This window comes from Lissotriton helveticus, chromosome 11 (assembly GCF_964261635.1).
Source record: "Lissotriton helveticus chromosome 11, aLisHel1.1, whole genome shotgun sequence".
NCBI classification, from domain to species: Eukaryota; Metazoa; Chordata; class Amphibia; order Caudata; family Salamandridae; genus Lissotriton; species Lissotriton helveticus.
In genome coordinates this window covers 294629594-294647841 of record NC_136072.1, presented here as the reverse complement: position 1 = coordinate 294647841, position 18248 = coordinate 294629594, and positions in this window count along the sequence as shown.

Here is an 18248-nt window from a genome sequence, read left to right as displayed (position 1 = left end):
GAGCACTTTTTGTTTAATTATCACCTCGTTGCAGTAGCTATCAGTTGATTGGGTCCTGAAGAAAGCAAAGACAGAATATGTCGACAATTGCTGAAACATGTTGACCTCATAGTACATCTGGGCAGTTAAAAACATTTTTGTGACTGTCACTGACTACTTTTTAATGTTGGAAGAGTGGGTAGCACCAGAATAAATATCATTTTCAGTACCCCCTCATCCAATTTTATGACACTTTTTCTCTTACTTTGCACACATTTGTTTGCACTGCGACATCAGTCCCTCATTTGTATTAACACCCTCACAATCGAGCAGCAAGACCATAGTGAGACCTGTCTGACCGGTTGAGGGTTCTTTCCTACTATCTGGGCCCTCCTCCGTGAAAGTTAGGGGCACTCCTAGTGGTGGTCTTGAAGGAATCCCAAATGATGATGGGCGGTTACGTGTGGTGACTGATGGGCATCCTTGCCTGACCACTACGTGGGTCTGTCGAAGGGATGACCCTAGATAGAGATACACATGGTAGGGATGTTTAGGTTTTTCTGTTAGTTTACACGTTGCGTACACACTAGTTTTTTTCTTTTCAGACCCTCTGATATTTTTTTGTGTAGTTCAATTTGTGCAGGGAGCATGTCAGAGCCTGGTCTTAAAAATTGCCTCTGGCCCTAATTAATCAATGGTGTTTGAGTTACAAAAGATGCCTGACGATCTGCACAGGGGGTAGAAGGTTGAAAAGATTATGAAATGGAAAGGAGGTGGTGCTAACAGACAGTCCTTTGTCAAATGACAGGGGTGGACAGAGAAAATTATCAGTTGGGTCCCCAGTAGCTACTTTCAGGGTGCGTGGGTACGGACGGGTGCTCTCTGAACTTAACAATATGGAAACAGGACTATTTTATATTACTCTACCATCCAGCGCCTCCAAGGACATGTTTATGGACAATCACATTTCTAATTACACCTTAAAATAGGCTAAACCTCTGGACTTAAAAGGGGACAGGGAGGCCCTAACCAAAATACAATAATCAAGAACATGGAATAGAAGCAAAACGCTCAAGGCTAAATTTAACATAAAGATTGAACAGGACCCTTTGAGTATCCATGCTGGCTTTCCCCAAGGCTGTTACCCCATTTTTGCAGCGGTTGTCGAGGCCATCAACAAATTCATAGCCAACATCGAAACCTATGACATTTATTAGATAATGTTAGAAGGAAGGCTTTTCTTAAAGTTCCAAATGCAATTCAGAGTCAGGTAGAGCTGGATCCCATGTTTCCCGATATTAATGAGGGGTTCTATACTCACTACGTGTATAGTAATATTGTAGAGGTGCAGAGGGTAGGTGATAGTTATTCACTGTTGTTAAGATGGGTCCAGGTGAAGGAGGAAAATAACACAATGATGAATGTTCAATTTAACAAGCCAGACTACATAACGATTTCTAAAACCCATTTTGACACTATCATGGTCATGATCTTTGACGATTAATCTTAGCCAGTGTCGTTTAAATACTCTAAAGTTACAGTTAAGCTTCATTTAAAGCCCAACGTGTAAGCGAGTATTAAGTAGTCATCATGTTGATCATGAAAACATACTGCAACCCGCTCCATACAGTGACTATTACAGACACCAGGCCGGATATAGGGGGCCACCATTCTTTTAAGGGGCCCCTGTTATGTACGGGGCTGGTCTGGGGGGTTTCTTCCATAATTTGTTTAGAAGAGCCATGCCTTTCTTGAGAAGAGGCTATGAAATTGCAAAACCCCATATTAAAGTGGCTGCTTCGAACATTGCCCAGGAATGTGGAATCTGTGACTCCCGCTGTCACCGAATGCATGAACAAACTACCCCAAGAAGGAGCGGGACTTGTGTAAAAGCCACACACAAGTATTGAAAGGAAGCAAAGGTCTTCAAGGTGTCAGGGTCCACCAGCTCCATATAAAACAAGAATTTGCAATGGAAACGGTCTCGCCTTTCGGACCTTATATGTATTTAGCTATGCAGCACATTAGCCTTGGTTGTGAAACATCTACTGTTCTTTAACATGGAGGGAAAGTAAGCATCATACTGCATGACACACCAAGTATGGGAACCCATGGAGAGAGATATTGCCCATCAGCAGGAATGGTATAGTCCAGAGCTCTGTTTTATTATAAAATAAGGGCCTTTGGTGGTCATATCACTGAAAATAAAAGATTTGAAAAATATATTTTCTACCGGTGCTCATGGAAGACAATTTCTATGGACTGGAATCTAGAGAATGCTAAAGTGATTCTGGTATTTTACTGACCTCTGCTGGTCATTTTCTTACAAGAAAGTTAAAATAGTCTAAAATTGGTGGGGGCATTGCGGTAATTGCGAAATCCCACTTTATACTTAGCAGTAAAAGAATTGCTAATACAGGTCTCATAGAAGCCATGCATCTTACGATTAAGGATTCCTCTTGCACCATCTTTGCTGGTATCTTGGTATACAATCCTCCGTCTGCCTCTGCAGCTTCTCTTAAGGCCTTGACGCACTTAATTGCGGATTTCTCACTTAAACACTCCCACTTTACAGTGTTGGGAGATTTTAATCTCCATATTGATAATCCTTCCTGTGTTCAAGCATCCTTATTTCTGGAAACCCTACAGGGACTTACCCTGTCCCAATTAGTCAAAGGCCCCACCCACAAAGCAGGTCACACACTTGATCTCATTTTCACAAACCATCCTGGTATTTCTACCCTTCCTACCGTCCCCCTTACTTGGTCAGATCATTTTCTTCTTCCCTTTGTGATCACCATTCCATCCCTTCCACCTCCCTCTTCCCTCAACAGAGACAGCGGGCGCAAATGGACCAATGTCACCTGTGAGTCCATTGACTCCTGTTTTCAGTTTCATTTTAATCAGGCGGAAGACCTTGACAAGGAAACGGTAAGATATAATGCCGCCCTTACCTCCGCTCTGGATGCCATTGCCCCTCTTGCCCCTCTGGCATCCTCCAGATCTCGCCCCTCTGCTCCTTGGTTTTCCCCCATGTTGAGGGAAGAAAAGAGTAAGTGCAAGCAGATGGAACGCAAATGGCGCCAGGACTACGACCCATTGGCCAAATTAGCCTATAAATCGGCCCTAAATAAATTTCAAAAACTTAAACGCTCTGCTATGAGAGCTTATTTTTCTAATCTCATCCATCGGGCGCAGAATTCCTCCAAAACTCTCTTCACTATTGTGAAAGATTTCTTGAACCCTCCTGCCTTGAAAACCCAATGCGTCCCCACTCAAGACCTGTGCAATGGACTTTCTGACTTCTTTCAGGATAAAATTGTCAAACTTTCTTCTTCCTTTGACTCTGTTTCTCCCAACTCACCATTTGTTGTTCTACAGCCCTCTCATTGCTTTTTTAACTCTTTCTGTGAACTTACTCACGATTCTGCTTTGTCGCTACTCCATAAAGTCAAGTCTGGCTCGCCTTTAGACCCAGTCCCTGCTAAGGTAATGGGCAATCTTGCCCCTGTTTTAATTAATCCCCTCCTCTCCATCTGGAATTCCTCTTTGACCCAAGGCCAATTTCCCTCAGTTTGGAAACATGCTAGGCTACTTCCTATTCTGAAGAAACCTGATGCTGACCCCTCACAATTTTGCAACTATCGTCCCATTTCGCTTCTCCCTAAACCTGCTAAGGTGCTGGAGAAAGTGGTTCAGAAACAACTGGCTCAGTACCTAGATACAAATAAGCTGCTGCATGACTCGCAGTCCGGCTTTAGAACCGGCTACAGCACCGAGACTGCGCTGTTGGAAGTGTCCGAGATAATCAGGGAATCAGTGGATAGGGGCGAGGAGGCCATGTTGGTTCTCCTCGACCTATCCGCTGCATTTGACACTGTATCCCATGGTATACTCACAGCCCGGCTACAACAGCTGGGGATTGGTGGCAATGCTTTGGCATGGATCAAATCCTTTCTGGCCAGTCGGTCCCAAAGGGTACTGCTTCACCCATTTGAATCAGAAGAAAAACCCCTCCTGTGTGGTGTGCCTCAGGGCTCCGCCTTGAGCCCTCTACTGTTTAATGTTTATCTGGCCCCGCTTGCCAAGGTAGTTGAGTCATGGGGTGTCAGCGTGGTCTCTTATGCTGATGATACGCAGCTTGTGTTTTCATTTAGAGACCACTCTGACTCCCTCTTCTCCAACTTTCGAAACTGCCTTGGCAACATTTGCTCATGGATGGCTGCCAATCATCTTGCTTTAAACACTGACAAAACTGAGGTCCTCTTTTTTAGTCGGAAATGTACTCCCCCCGCAACTTTATGGTGGCCTACCGTCCTCAATCCTCCTCCCATACCAGCGAAGTCTGCTCGTAACCTTGGTTTTGTATTTGACAACACCTTGTCCGGCAAAGCCCAGGTCAATAAAGTTACAGCGGCCTGTTTTAATAAGCTGCGTATGATTAGGAAGATTTTTCCTTTCCTCCCCTTGACTTCCCGTAAAACGGTGGTCCACGCACTTATTACGGCACATCTCGATTATGCCAATAGCCTATATGCCGGTGCCCCCCAATATCTTATAGACCGACTACAAATCATTCAGAACGCGGCAGCAAGGCTCATTGGAAACATTCCTGCCCGCAACTCGGTCAGAGCATTCCGAGACGAGCTACATTGGCTCCCCATTGCCCGTCGCATTGACTTCAAAGTTCTGGTCCTTGCTTTTCGGGCAATTAATGGAACCGGCCCGGTCTATCTGAGAAAAAGGCTCAAATTATCATCCTCAGTAAGACACCTGAGATCTAATAGCCTACGTCTGCTGAATGTCCCCAGATTCAGGCTCTCCCGAAGTGGCGGCAGAACCTTCACCGTCACAGCCGCCAAGCTCTGGAATAGCCTTCCTCTAGATCTTAGGTTCATCGAGTCTGAGCAAGTCTTCCGCCGCAAGTTAAAAACCTGGCTGTTTGCCAAACGCTAATCTTATACCTGCAGCCCTTGGTTTGCCATTCGACTGGACATGTACTTGGCTTTCTTCTCGTGTGATTACCTGTAATCTTAGCGCCGGGACGCCCCCGTTGGAGGTAGCCGCGCGCTTTATAAGCTTCATAAATAAATAAATAAATAAATAGAGGCAGCTGCCAGAAAAAGTTTAAAAAAATGAAAGTCCCTCAGCAGAAACCAATTCTGGTACTTTACTGGCCTATGCTGGAAGTTTTCTATCAAGACAAATAAACAGTTGAACAGAAAAAAGTCCCTAAGCAGAAGCAGAAGAGTCCTAGGGCTGATCTCCAGAGCCCACAAAGTACAGACACATGTAAGTATATAACATGTATATACTAAAGGATATACAAGAGGCCTCGAATGCTCAACCTAAAAAGGAGGCGTTCTTCAAAAAGCGCTCACAAAACATGATCTGCAAGGCTGAAGAGAGCCTCAAAGAACAAGGGAACGTCAGCTCAAATATATTATTTTTCAAAAAGCAACAAGCTGAAACATGGCATTTGTACATTGCGCATCGGGCGAATGCGCCAAATCAGAGTTAGATCTGTTTTCCCTAAAGCCCACTCAGACCAATATCAAAAACAGTTTTTTCATGGAAGAATCTCCTCTAGCCACTTTCCCCCGTTGGCCTTATTAGAATTCTTTGTGTCAGGGTCCATGGATATGTATATGTATCTCAACAGTACTCTGCTGCATCTTGTTTGTAAAAGTGGATGGGGCCAACGTAGCAGCTGCCTCAAAAGTGGCGATGATCACGTACCCATCACAACCATGTTTATTTAGCTGGACATCACCTGCGGTGATCGACTCATCACGCAAAGTGATACCATGTATACCTAAGGAACCTACACTGAGAGTATTCTAAATTACAGCCACGAAGCCCTGGACACACAGCTTTCAGCTGGGCTCTTCTATAAGGATACTTTTGCGCATTTTGCAAACAAGGAGCTGGATGGTGACAATCAAGGTTTTGTAAAAAGAGCAAGCTTTGCAACCGGCAGAAACAGTTTGACCTCCTGGCACATACATTGAGACCTTTTCTTCCAAGATAAACTGCTCATCAATGATATCAATCTTAAGATCAAACCTATCTACAACAAGGACTCATTCTGTCTTATCAGCAGGAGTGCAGAACAGTGTAAACTGGTCATACTGCCAGTTAGTTTGTTTGTAAAGAGAGTGAAAGTGTCACCAAGCATCAGACTGACTCACGCCGAAACTTTACAGCTATCAAACGCCAAGAATGCAGTTGAAAGAGTAGCTCTGAAGATATTTAGCATTCCAACTGGTACGCACTTAACACAGCAGCATCATTTATTTTTGGAGCAGCTACCAACACTTACTATCATAGGTTGTGTTGACAAAACAGCTTTTAGAGGTCTTTATACCTCAAAACCCTTGAATTTCAAACACTACGACATCAACTATGTGGCACTTTTCCATGAGGGGGCTGTGATACCTGCCAAACCCTACACACCCAGATTTAGGCAGGGAATATCTGTGCTTGGTTATGATAACAGGGGAGCCTCTGCAGGGCTCAGGAGTCATCATGTCAAAAGAAGGTTATGGGACAAGCTACAAGCTGTTCGCTTTAGATCGGGCCCCTGACCTGGAAGAGGACGTCCATTACAGCTTGGTCAAAAATGGAAATTCAAAAGCAGCAATACGTTTTAGTCAACCCTTGGCTGCGAATGTGAACATAGTTGAATTCACTGCATTCGATAACGTTATTCAGATCAACCATGCCTGACAGATTTTGTTTGACTATCTTTAAAATATTGTAAAATAGACACTGTTCAGATTTGGGATTTCTTAAGCCATCATAAATAAGCTTCGAAATACTTTTGAGGTGTTTTTCCAAGCGACAGTCTACCTGTGAAATAGGGTACCAAAGACCCTGCATGCTCGTCTTTAACACAGATCTGCACTACAAGGAAGAAACTCACTGGGTGGTCCCGTTTTTAGAAAATCACATGGCTACCAAGTTTGACAGCGCAACTGTGTTCCTCAGCAAAGCGTCTCTACAAAACCTTTATTCAAGTATGTAAAAAAAGCTACTATGAGGGTGTGGTTAACAAAATACAGATTCAGGATTCTCTCTCTGTCACATGTGGGGAGCATTGTATATAATTCATAAGTAAAATGTCTGAGGGCATAAAGTTCAGAAATGTTTCTAATCTAGTTAACAATGACATTATTGTTATGAAATATGTTAAAGAAAACTCTACGTCTACAGAAGGCTCTGTTAAAACAGAATACACAGTTTGTCAAAAGTGTAAGGTCGTGGTTCAACTTTTATGTGCAATGTTAGTTGTCTAAAATAAAAGACTAAAAAGCTTGAATGCAGACTCAGTATCTTTATTCTGATGCATGGACACATATAGAAAATGCTTTAAAAGATGACTGAAACATGATGAAAAAGTGAAAAGGTTTTTAACAAAACTGTTTTTTCGTTGCACAGGTGACACACTGAGAAACTTGGGTAAGAAATAAAATAAGAAAAACCTCAAAATGTTAACAGTGGCAAAACTATACACATCAACAAGAAACATCAGATGATAAACCACATGTGTGCTTTGGCCAATGTCTTCTTTTTTAGGTTCCACAGGCCCAGCAGCAGTGCTCCGAGAGGGTGATAGTCGGGGTAGGACAGAGGCTGATGGCAACTGAGGAGGAAGGCCTTCAAACTTTCAAGTGTCCGTCTGTGGTCAGCATTACCCAAGAGCGTCGAAGAGTTGTTGTTTTCCGCAAGGGCTTGCAGAAACTGTTCCCAACCTCTAGGTGCATTCTGGAGAGAAAGTGTTTTGGGATGTATAAGAATTTTAACTAGGTCGAACATGCGAGATAGCAGAGCCCGCTAACCTTTTTAGAGGAATTCACCACTCTCATTCCACAAAGCCATGTCTTTAGAAGCTGACATTCTACCTAGCAACATTAGCACCACCCCTCTGTACCTTTGACTTATATTTTTTAACAGGTCAACAACAAAGATGGCTGCTGGGGGAGATTGTGGAGGCATTGAAGGGGTGGTTTACGCTGTTCAGAGTCAGGGATATATAGAATCAGATGTTTTTTTCAGCCTGTCCAAGCCTATAATATTTTTTTAAGTTTTGAAGAGCGACGGAGTAAAGACCTGCTTTGTCGTACTGTTTTAAATCAGTATGGTTAAAAAAAATCTTTATTCTCAGCATTCAGACGTTGCATCTCTTTTTTCCTGATATCCCAGACGTCGCCCATAGATGGCCCCAGGTGTTGCCTCTATGCCAAATACATTTTCTGGACCTGCTCCATCACTCCCCAGTTAGGAAGCCTATAGTTAGTCGTATAGCTATGCCAAACAAAGACCCAATAAAACCTCCCGACTGTGTTACCAGTTTCTTCTTAGAAATGAGGGACACCCTTTTACTACTAACTTCTTGATATAGTGGTGCTTCTTCTTCAAAACACAGAACTGGCACTTCGATATAGGGACATTACTTTTTAGGGCGTTTAGGTTGATTTTTGAAATGGCAGCCACTAAACCATCCTAAGCCTCAAGCAGCATGGCCTTTCTTTGCTTGGGGTTAGCTTTAACTAGCATCTTTAGGAGGGCTAGATTACGCTGTAGACACTCCGACATTGCCAATATCAGATATTATAAGGTCTGGAGTGTAAATGTTCTTGGAGTTTTTTTAACAATTCTTTTTATAGGCTCTGGGCTTGGTTTTAAGTGTGTAAGTGGTGGGGAGATCAGGTAAGAAAATACTGCTGTATAGTCTATAGTCTTCTAGATTATTGGGTTTTAAATCTACCAGTAAGTAAGTGTTGTTAGAGGCTTCCAAGGAAAAAATGGGTGTTTCCAAGGTACATCTGTTTAGCTATAATGGATATCCGTTGTCACAGGTTTTTTAAATACAACCAGGTATGAGGTGTTAAAAGCTTTAGAACAACTGTTCTTACCCTTGTAAACAAAACAAGTTCTGCACGATGTAACATATGCTTAGATTAGGATGATGTAAATATTAAGTGAAAGCTTTTTCTAGCTCTGGGTGATCCCCACCTTAGCTCATGAGTTCATCTACAATCACCATGTTTACAAGATCTATAGGCAACTAGGTATCATCATTGAGATTACCGGGTATACCTTCTATAAATTTGACGTGCGGGAACCGTTGGAGTAGTACCGTATAGAGATCTTGCCAGCAAGAATAAAGATAGACAATATTGACAGGGGTTTGGGATATGACACTGTCAGCATTTTCTAAGAGTTTCTTAATAAAGTACCTTTTACCACATTTTATGGGGCCTGTTAAAAGGCAGGAGAAGAGGTGTTGCAGCCTGGTGTCCATAGTACGGTTGCAAGACCCGGATGTAGTTTTAATAACCATACAGTAGGGATTTATAGTCTTTTTATAGTCTTCTATCCGGACCCTCTTATCAAACACTACTCGCAAGGTTTCATGAAATGGCTGGGTTGTAATTTACCACCCTTTTTTTGGACAGGACTATGCTAGGTTGTATTACAACAATTGTTTTATCCTTTTTACAATCGTTGGAGATTGAGTATTTGTTCACCAGATCCTTTAAACTGTCAACATTGATTTTGACAGTGTTATTTGTATTTAAGGTGATGCCTTTGACCTTCATACACGCTGCTTTGTTAGACGTTTTGTAAGAATAGGTTTTGGTTACAGATGAGGTAAACTCTACGATGTACTCATCCTTTTCTAACTCACTGGTCAAATCACCTAGATAATCACCGAGTGGGGGATCTTCATCCCCTAGTTTGCACACAATAATAACAGGGTCAGTATTTGTGATACTGACACTGTTACTGAAGTTTATACATCACATTATGAAGCTCTAAATGAGCCTACACTGTTGTGAAACAGGCTATGAAGATCTTCACATTGTTACAGGTTGCGGGGTACTCTTTTGTGTATTTCCAACACAGAGATGCGCTCTCGTCATCGATAAACTCGCAGCTGGACACCTCTTAACAGCACACAAAAAGAAACAGTTCATCAGGATCTGTGATGATGGCCGTGTTTGACAAGTTTGTACGCTGATCGAAATTCCCCTAAAATGAATTGAGGCAGAGCTTGGCAAACTGGAGTCTGGCAGGGTTGACCTCTTTGAACTGGGGTTGTAACCATATACCCTTGTGAGCATAATAATCATCACTGTAGTTTTGCTTTGAGGCATAGCTAGTGCTTCAGTCCAGAAACCCTGATGCCTCCTACTTGTCTCTGAGAAACAAGTTGATATACTCAGAAAAGAGTTGGTTGGTGGTCCTCTCAAAGTGCCAAATTTCATGTACTCTTCCTAGCCGTTTCCTTTTTCGAGGTCCTCCTGTACCTCAATGCTACACCAGGTCCCTGTAAGGCTCCTTTGATCTTCAGTGTGTATTCATTCGCTAGTCTGTTTACTTTCAGCGCATGTTCGACACAGGGGGAACATTAGCTTACAATCTACTTCGTAAGGTAGTACAGGGAAGTAAAATCTCTGGGCAGGGTAGACTTCACATTTAACTAGCACAAAATTTTGATCTAAGCCTTAAAATTCCCTATATTTGATGTTGGGGTACCCTAAGGGGTATACCTTCACCTTCATCACAAACAAGGATAGGCTAGTGAAATTGTAGTAATGTATTTTTTCAACCTCTCCACAGTCCTGTACAACTGCACAGCATTTGTACGACCCCCAAATAAGGTGTCGTGGAGTTCCAAAGGTTGGGGAAACTTGTCCTGCATCAGATGTTAACATATCTAGCTATTCATGCTCCCAGAAGAAAATCATAGTGTTCAACATATTGCACCTTTAACAGAGACCACCTGTGTAAGTATTCCAATTTGGTACACAACGGTTTATTAAAATTGTGGGGCTTGTAACAGCTGGGGCAACCCTGGTAAAAGCACCAATTGAATTCAAAAGCAGTTGGTTTACTGTTAATCATTGCATACCCATCTAAGAAATAAGGTCCCACCCAGTATTCGCAGCCCTCCAATGTGTGTTGAATGAAGATGTTTTCCTTGTCAGAGTTGTACATGAGCCAATGAATAGTTGGGGTAGAATATCCCTTCTGTTTACCGTTATAGAGGTCGGCAGCATTAGAGCTATGCTCTCAGGTTGTAAAAACATGTGCCAGCATGATGAGGCTGAAAAGGGTTGATGTACTCCATGGATTTTGTCAACTTTGGGGTGTTGGGTTTCAGAACCTTTTCTTCTTTTATCATCTCTACGTCTCTGAAGAGGTTACAAGCTTGTCTCAAGATCATTACATCATCCTGAGAGAATGTTTTCAATTTGGTTTGAAAATGAAATGTCTTTTCACGTTTTTCACCGTACCACTATAGAAAACTCTCTTTCTTAGCAGACATCATATACACAACACCTTAGCTGTGAGGCAGAGACATTGGGCCCTCATAATTCTGACTTGCCCAGGTGTTAAGAAAGTGGGGAAAATAACCTTTATACCTGGAAAACCAAAGGCTTTCGCCAACGTGCTCAGTTTCATAGGCAGAAAATTCAAAGTATCTATGAACCTTATATGTAAAGGTTCAGCCTTTAACATTAACAGTTTGGAACCCTGGGCAATGAGTTGGATTGGCATCTTTTCACGTATGATATTTTGCAAAATAAAGAAAGAGTCATACGCTTTTGAGTTTTGGGCCAGAATGGAGTCCCCTTTGAATTTTGTCTGTATGCATGTATTACCAAAATCATGCATGCATGTAGGGCCTTGAAACTCCTAATTTTCATCGGAAGTTAGATGGTGTGCGTGAATATATTTAGGCTGATGCACACCTGTCTCTTGGGTACACTCTATATTGAACACTATATAGTCTTTTGTTTTGCTCTTGGTCCTGCCTTTTGTCAGGTAACACATGTTCTGTTCCAGGCTGAAAAGAAAACTTACACCTAGGCAGTTCATGTCTTTACATTTGTGATTGGCAGCTGTGTAGCACTCCCACCCCGCACAATCTGCTCTAGTGATACGGTGATTAACCACCCTGTGAATGCTGAAGCAGTTTTAGGAGTGACAAATGGATTACAGTTAGCACACCGTACCTTCTGATCAACTGAAATGACACACCTATCCCTTTGATAAATTTTACAATGCATTTCACACTGATGAGAGGGCTGTGTGTTGTAAATGTGATCACGATAACCGCACACATACTTGGCTCCTAGAAAACCTTTAAGTTCAAGATACCATAAAAGTGATTTTCAGGATGTAGAATGTAAACTGTCTTGTTTTTCACAGGCTCTCCAGTTGGGAAGTACTTCCATGAACAGTTATGATATAGAACTTTTACCATAATGGCAAAATAGTTCTAGATTCCCAAAGCCTATCAGTCAGTCTGGCAGTATTTCAAGTGCTGCATGGGCTTCAGCAGCTCTAGACAGCACGATCGCTTCATTGGTACTGCGATCCAATAGAAACCCTGCGATACTTGCCACCAGACACATGATAGTTGCGCAGTTGTTAAAGTTGAGCTACCAGTGTTGTTTCTTTCCAATGATTTTACTGTACAAGACACTCTTTAATGGTCTGGAAACGCCCCTCTCACAACCCCTTACAACTAGGATTACTACCCTAAAGGTTCCGACTGCTACTATTTCTGCTTTACGCTGTAAAAGATTAGTGACATTTTCTAAAAGTTCCACAGTGTCAAACACATTGCATGATGTATGCCTGGTGAACAATGGACTGTTAATGCCCTGGTCCAGGAATCAGACCTGAAAGAAATCATTAGGGCCCATGTCATGTACCAGCCATTCTATGAGTGGTTGCACGGCCTGATGAATGGCTCAAACCCCTTGCTCAGAGGAGTGTATGTGTTCTAGGTTAAAAAGCCTGAATTCTTGTTCTGTATCGTTAAATATCTCAACATTTCGACAGTACCTTCTGACGTTCTCTAAAAACACCATCTCTGAATCCTCCGATTGGGTGTTCGTGCTGGATGTGGACCTCTCTGGAGAATCCTTTTGGGGTGGCTGACTCTGAGGCAGAGCAAATATTCTGCCTTTCTTCAATTTAATTATTGAAAGCCTACGCTGCTTGGCGATATTAGCTGACGTTTGTTTCTTACTAGTCCACCCGCTTTTACCCAACCTCCCACAACCTGTTTTTATGATCTTGATCTCAGGTGTTTGTTGAAGATGCCCTCACCGGCCCACCACCTACAACCTGTACTCTGGCACCTTCGGCGTGTTTGCTGTATCCAGGTCTCTCAACTTTACCACATGAACTCTGAAATCTCTGGATTGTCTGGGGACCTCTCCTAATATTGTGTGTTGGGGTTTAACCAGGGTCATTTTAGGATCAGGTGTTGTGGTATTTGGAACTTTTGGGACCTGGCAGGTGTGCTCTACCTTCTTTTTGGTAGTGAAGACCCTTAAGAAACGGCATGACTTATCAAGTATATCTTGTACCTTCTGTTTATTTTTTTACCTTTGGATCTTTTATTCATAAATGTGGAGCAGTAGCTCTTTAAGGCACGCCGCTGGCCCAGTCATGTTGGCATAACCCCTATGTCTCCTAAGACTGATTTGCAAGTTCGTAACACCTCTATTGTACACCTTTTGACCTTCCAGATCATATCCCATTGTACATCACTCAAAGATAGTAAACAACGTTTACCACAAAACTTTTTCCCCACATGGAATTACAACGCGGTTGTTACAACGACCGCACTGTAATTCCGCATACCATTACTCTGCTAGTCTGAACAACAACTTGAGGAGGGAGGAGAAGGTGTTGGATTTAAAATCCAAAATCTTCCCTACTGTCCGCACAGACTGGAGTTGGAATAGTAAATTATACTATTCCAACATCCAGCTCCCCACCTCCGCAAGTCGTTGTTACGACTTGCGGGGTAATGGTATGGGGAATTACAACACGGCCGTTGTAACGATTGCATTGTAATTCCCTGCGGGGAAAAAGACTGCGTGATATTGAGGCATATTCCTCAAAGATCTGTACTGGGTTTGTGGAATCCCCAGTTTTAGGGCCTTGTAGTTCAGCTTGAATTTTAGTTTTCTAACAGCTCGGACATGTCTTTCACATATGTCCCTAGTAGGGTTTTATGGTCTAACATTACATATTCAGAGGCATTATCAGTGACAACAGGAGTGTGGCATATATTACCTGGAATCTCACCTAGCACAGCTCTCTGCCTACCCCTGCTAACACCTTTTTAAAGGCGTAGGCTTTGGGGGAATCAAAAAATGCGAGCACCCAGCTGATACTCACAACGGCTCACCGCTAGATGCTGTTTGAAACTCTGATTGTGATATGGTTTCAAAAGGTTGTATTCATTCCTGTTCCTGTGGGACTGTTTCTGACTGTGACAATGCACGATGGTTCAGATAGGTAGATGTATTCCCTTTCACAAGGGATTGACTCTGAGACACATACATGATGGTACTGTGACATAGATAGATGCATGATGCTGCTGTACATTTAGCCATAAATGAGCACACAATGCTTATATCATGTTTTATTGACAGGTTGTGCCCCTGACAACGGGACATTCCATTCCGAAATGCATTGGTTGAAGATTACAAGCTTCAATATATTGGTTGTTAAACAGTGACTGTTTTGAAACTATTTGCTGTATCTAAATGTAATGTAAAATGATCATAAAAAGATTATGATTTTTGTGCAGAGTATGAAAATAAATACTGTTGAATAGTTTGTTTAAACACAGTGTACTCTATGAATATATGTAAAAATGATGTATATAATAACAACAGTGCATGCTTGAGTCCAGGTGATTGAAAACCGGGCCACAATAATGATTAATAACACATGCTAGGCAGGCATATGTTAAGCATAGCACGTTAATTGGTTTAAACTTGCTTAACCTAGATTATAAAAGAAGAAAAAAACAGTGTTAAACAGGAGTGCAAAATCTCCCCCATTCTACCTACAATTTAAATGCTGTTCATATTAGCTCAGAGCCATAGAGGTGTAGGAAGCGCATGGACTGATAACAAGTGCCTGCATCTCCTTGGGGCCTACCCTAGAAGGCACACTGTGGGCGGCTGCAGCTTTGGCTGGTGTTTCAAAACTCTCTGACACCCCTGTCAGGGCCCTCAGAAGCCCTACACATGCAGAATAAGGGTCCTGATCTGGATGATCATTTTCAAGCCATACATCAGATTGAGTCAGTGTTATTTTTATAGGTCTGTCCTCTTGGGGGATAACTGTTTTCAAACCCTTCATCCCGAAACCTATCCACTTTATTTATAGGTGGTTTGGGAGATCCCCCCCTCTAGGGTGGCACATTTACATTCACTCTCTCAGACATTGAACATTTACCCGTGGATTAAGGAGACGTGTCCTAGCTGTAACTTTTTTTAAAGGGACAGTTTGCAGTCTGGGACTGCAGGCTTCTTCCGGTTCTTTAACCCCTTAATTGCTGCCGTCGGCCAACGGTCGTCACGGCCACTACCTCCCCAGTGCTGCGCACGACCGTTGGACGTCCATTCAGCACTAGTTCCAATGGACAGCGCAGCACTGGGGAGGTTTATTTACAAGCTCTAAAGGGGTTAAGAAAAGGTAACTCCCTTTTCGGTTTTGGCTTAGCTTTGGATCACCTTCCTTGGGTTTAAACGCCTGAGGCTGTTGAGTGTCTGTTGCTGGAAGTGTGCAAACTTTGCGGCGTACAAACCTGGCCATAAAAGGGCTTGCAGTAGGAGTATTTAATGTATTGTTTGTTGGTTTCAATGGTAAAGTATTGTAGGGTGTCAAGTAAAGAATGTCTCTATGGACTGACCTTGCATAGTCCATTCATGCTATTTCATGACGCACAGTGCATCTCTCACCACTTGTTGACGTCTGCCTGTTTTGAAGGGTTTTAGTTATGTCCTTTAAAGTGTCGACATCTGCTTAACCTTTTGGGGTACTCTGACAGAGACCTTCTGTGATGGCTCTAGTATATGAACATAAGAAACATAGAACCCAACATAGAAAGAAATTTAGGAAAAAAAACCCAGAAAAAAGGGCATTCCTGCTTTGCTCATTTGTGGACTTTGTAACTGGCCCGTCTCTAGAAGGCTTCCTTTTTTGGGCCACCTTTTTTGCTCACGGTTCTACCTTTTGCAGTTGGCAGCACAATGTCCTTGCAGGCCTCCATAGGAACTGTAAAGAAAAGGGAATAATTGTCACATTTACAATATATCGCAACGACTTAGAAACTCTCAGAAGTCCACTGTAGGGCCATTAGGGGTTGTTGGCTCTGTCAGGGACTAAAGAGTACTTAGCATTTACAGCAGGCAGCCTACCCTTTTTTTGGCATGTAAGAGCAGGATTATGCTGTATTCTGAGCGTTGTGTTTTGAGCCTATAAGATTAGTTTTAGGACATCGACCACCAATTGTACCTTGATGTCATAACCTGTAAAAACAAAAAAACACACACACACACACACAAGAATACAATTATAAAAAAAAAACAGAGTTGTTGAGACACATCTGTTAGCATAGGGCTACGAACTATAGAACTATAAATTGCTATACCTTGCTGAAAGGCAACCTTTTCCTCGTCTGTGCCAGGTTATTTTTTGGAGATCCTGTGGGGGTATAGCAGACAGGTTTGCTTTAAAATCAACTCTAACAAACAACACATGTTAAAAAGTGTTGTTCATAATAAAAATCAATTTACAGTTGCTGTAGCACCCTTTGGTAACATGTTGTGTATCCAACAGTGGGTGATTAAACAGGGGCTTTGAAACATCTCCATCAATTAGGGGGTCTAATTCTCTGGGTTGCACTACATCGTTCACATATCAAGCATGTAGCTGTTTAAAAACAAGTTTTATTTGCAAATTTGTTCTTGTTTTTTTTGTAGACACCAGTTTTCACGTAAGCTGATTTGTCTAGGATAGAGTCGTTTTCAACAATATTGTTAAACCTTCAACAGATGTAATTTCAAGGCCTATTCTTCTTGTATTGAACAAGGATGTATGATTACCAAACACAACCCTAGCATCTGATCAGTGCGCCGAAGCATTTGCTACATTTTCTACATAAAACGATAATGCATGCTGAGCCTTGATCCATGTCTAAAACATTCTTTAGCCAATGTCCAAACTACCCTTCTTAAATTAACCGTCCAATGTAATCATTAAGTTGCATATTTTTATTATATTTCCTTAGTTAAACACATTTCCATGATACCATGTACATTGCACCCCAGACAATTATATTGCTAGTTTCCTATTTTTGCACACCTGTTCACATTCCTAGGTTAAGGACAAAACAACATATCTGTTTCTAAATTAGCTATGAAAAGCCCTACAGGTTTCCTTATTGTCAGAAAGGTTTTTCACAGGGCCATGAACACCTCATTTTCACATTTTGGCATGCATATTGAACAGCTCAATGTGAGTTCCACTGTGTTAAAAAATCATACAGCTAGACCATTCTCTATATTGAGCAAGCACTGGGTGTTTTACATGAGCACTTGCCACATTAAACCAAAATCCATTTTATTTCTGATAGGCAATGGCAGATTGAGTGATTTGTACAAAATCATAGCATTTTGAGCCGGCATAAGGACTATGGGGCATATTATCAAGGGGGTTTATCTCCGCTTTTTTGGCTTTAAAAGCCAAGAAAGCAGAGATAAAAGTATCTCCCTATTACTAGCTGTCGCTAACACCAGTTAGCGACAGCTAGTAGGAGATAGCGACCATCTTGGGCCCCACTTTGCATGTCAGTGATATTTATCACTAATGACATCCAAAGTGGGCGTGCCAAGATGTTAGCGACTGGAAACAGTTGCTAACATCGCTATCTCCTATCACCAACTTATGGAGATATTCGCGCTAAGCGCGAATATCTCCAAAAGCTAACACCTGCCCTGAGCAGTTCTTAGCCATGTTATCCAATGGGAGGTGGATAACATGGCTAAGAGCATTAGCTCGGTAATGCATGAATATCGCTGACTTTTCTGCGATATTCATGCATTGTGGCCGATTTTTATCGCATTTGCGATAAACCTATACCAAGGTGTATTTGCGATAAAAATCGCCGCAGCTCAGCGGTAAATTTTTGTCTCTAACCAAGCAATAGCGATAATTATTGCTATTGCTTGGTAGTATGCCCCTAGATCCTCTGCTGTGGTATCCTGCTTGGGAACACATCTCAAAGGGCTTGTGTATGATTTCTCCCTGTTGGAATTCTAAGGGAAATCACAGACCATAGAAAAGAACCTTGCTGTATCTCCAATAATTGGCATGGAAGGAGAGTTGTGATGGAGCAAGGTTTCATACGTAAAGAAACTTGCTCGGATTCAATC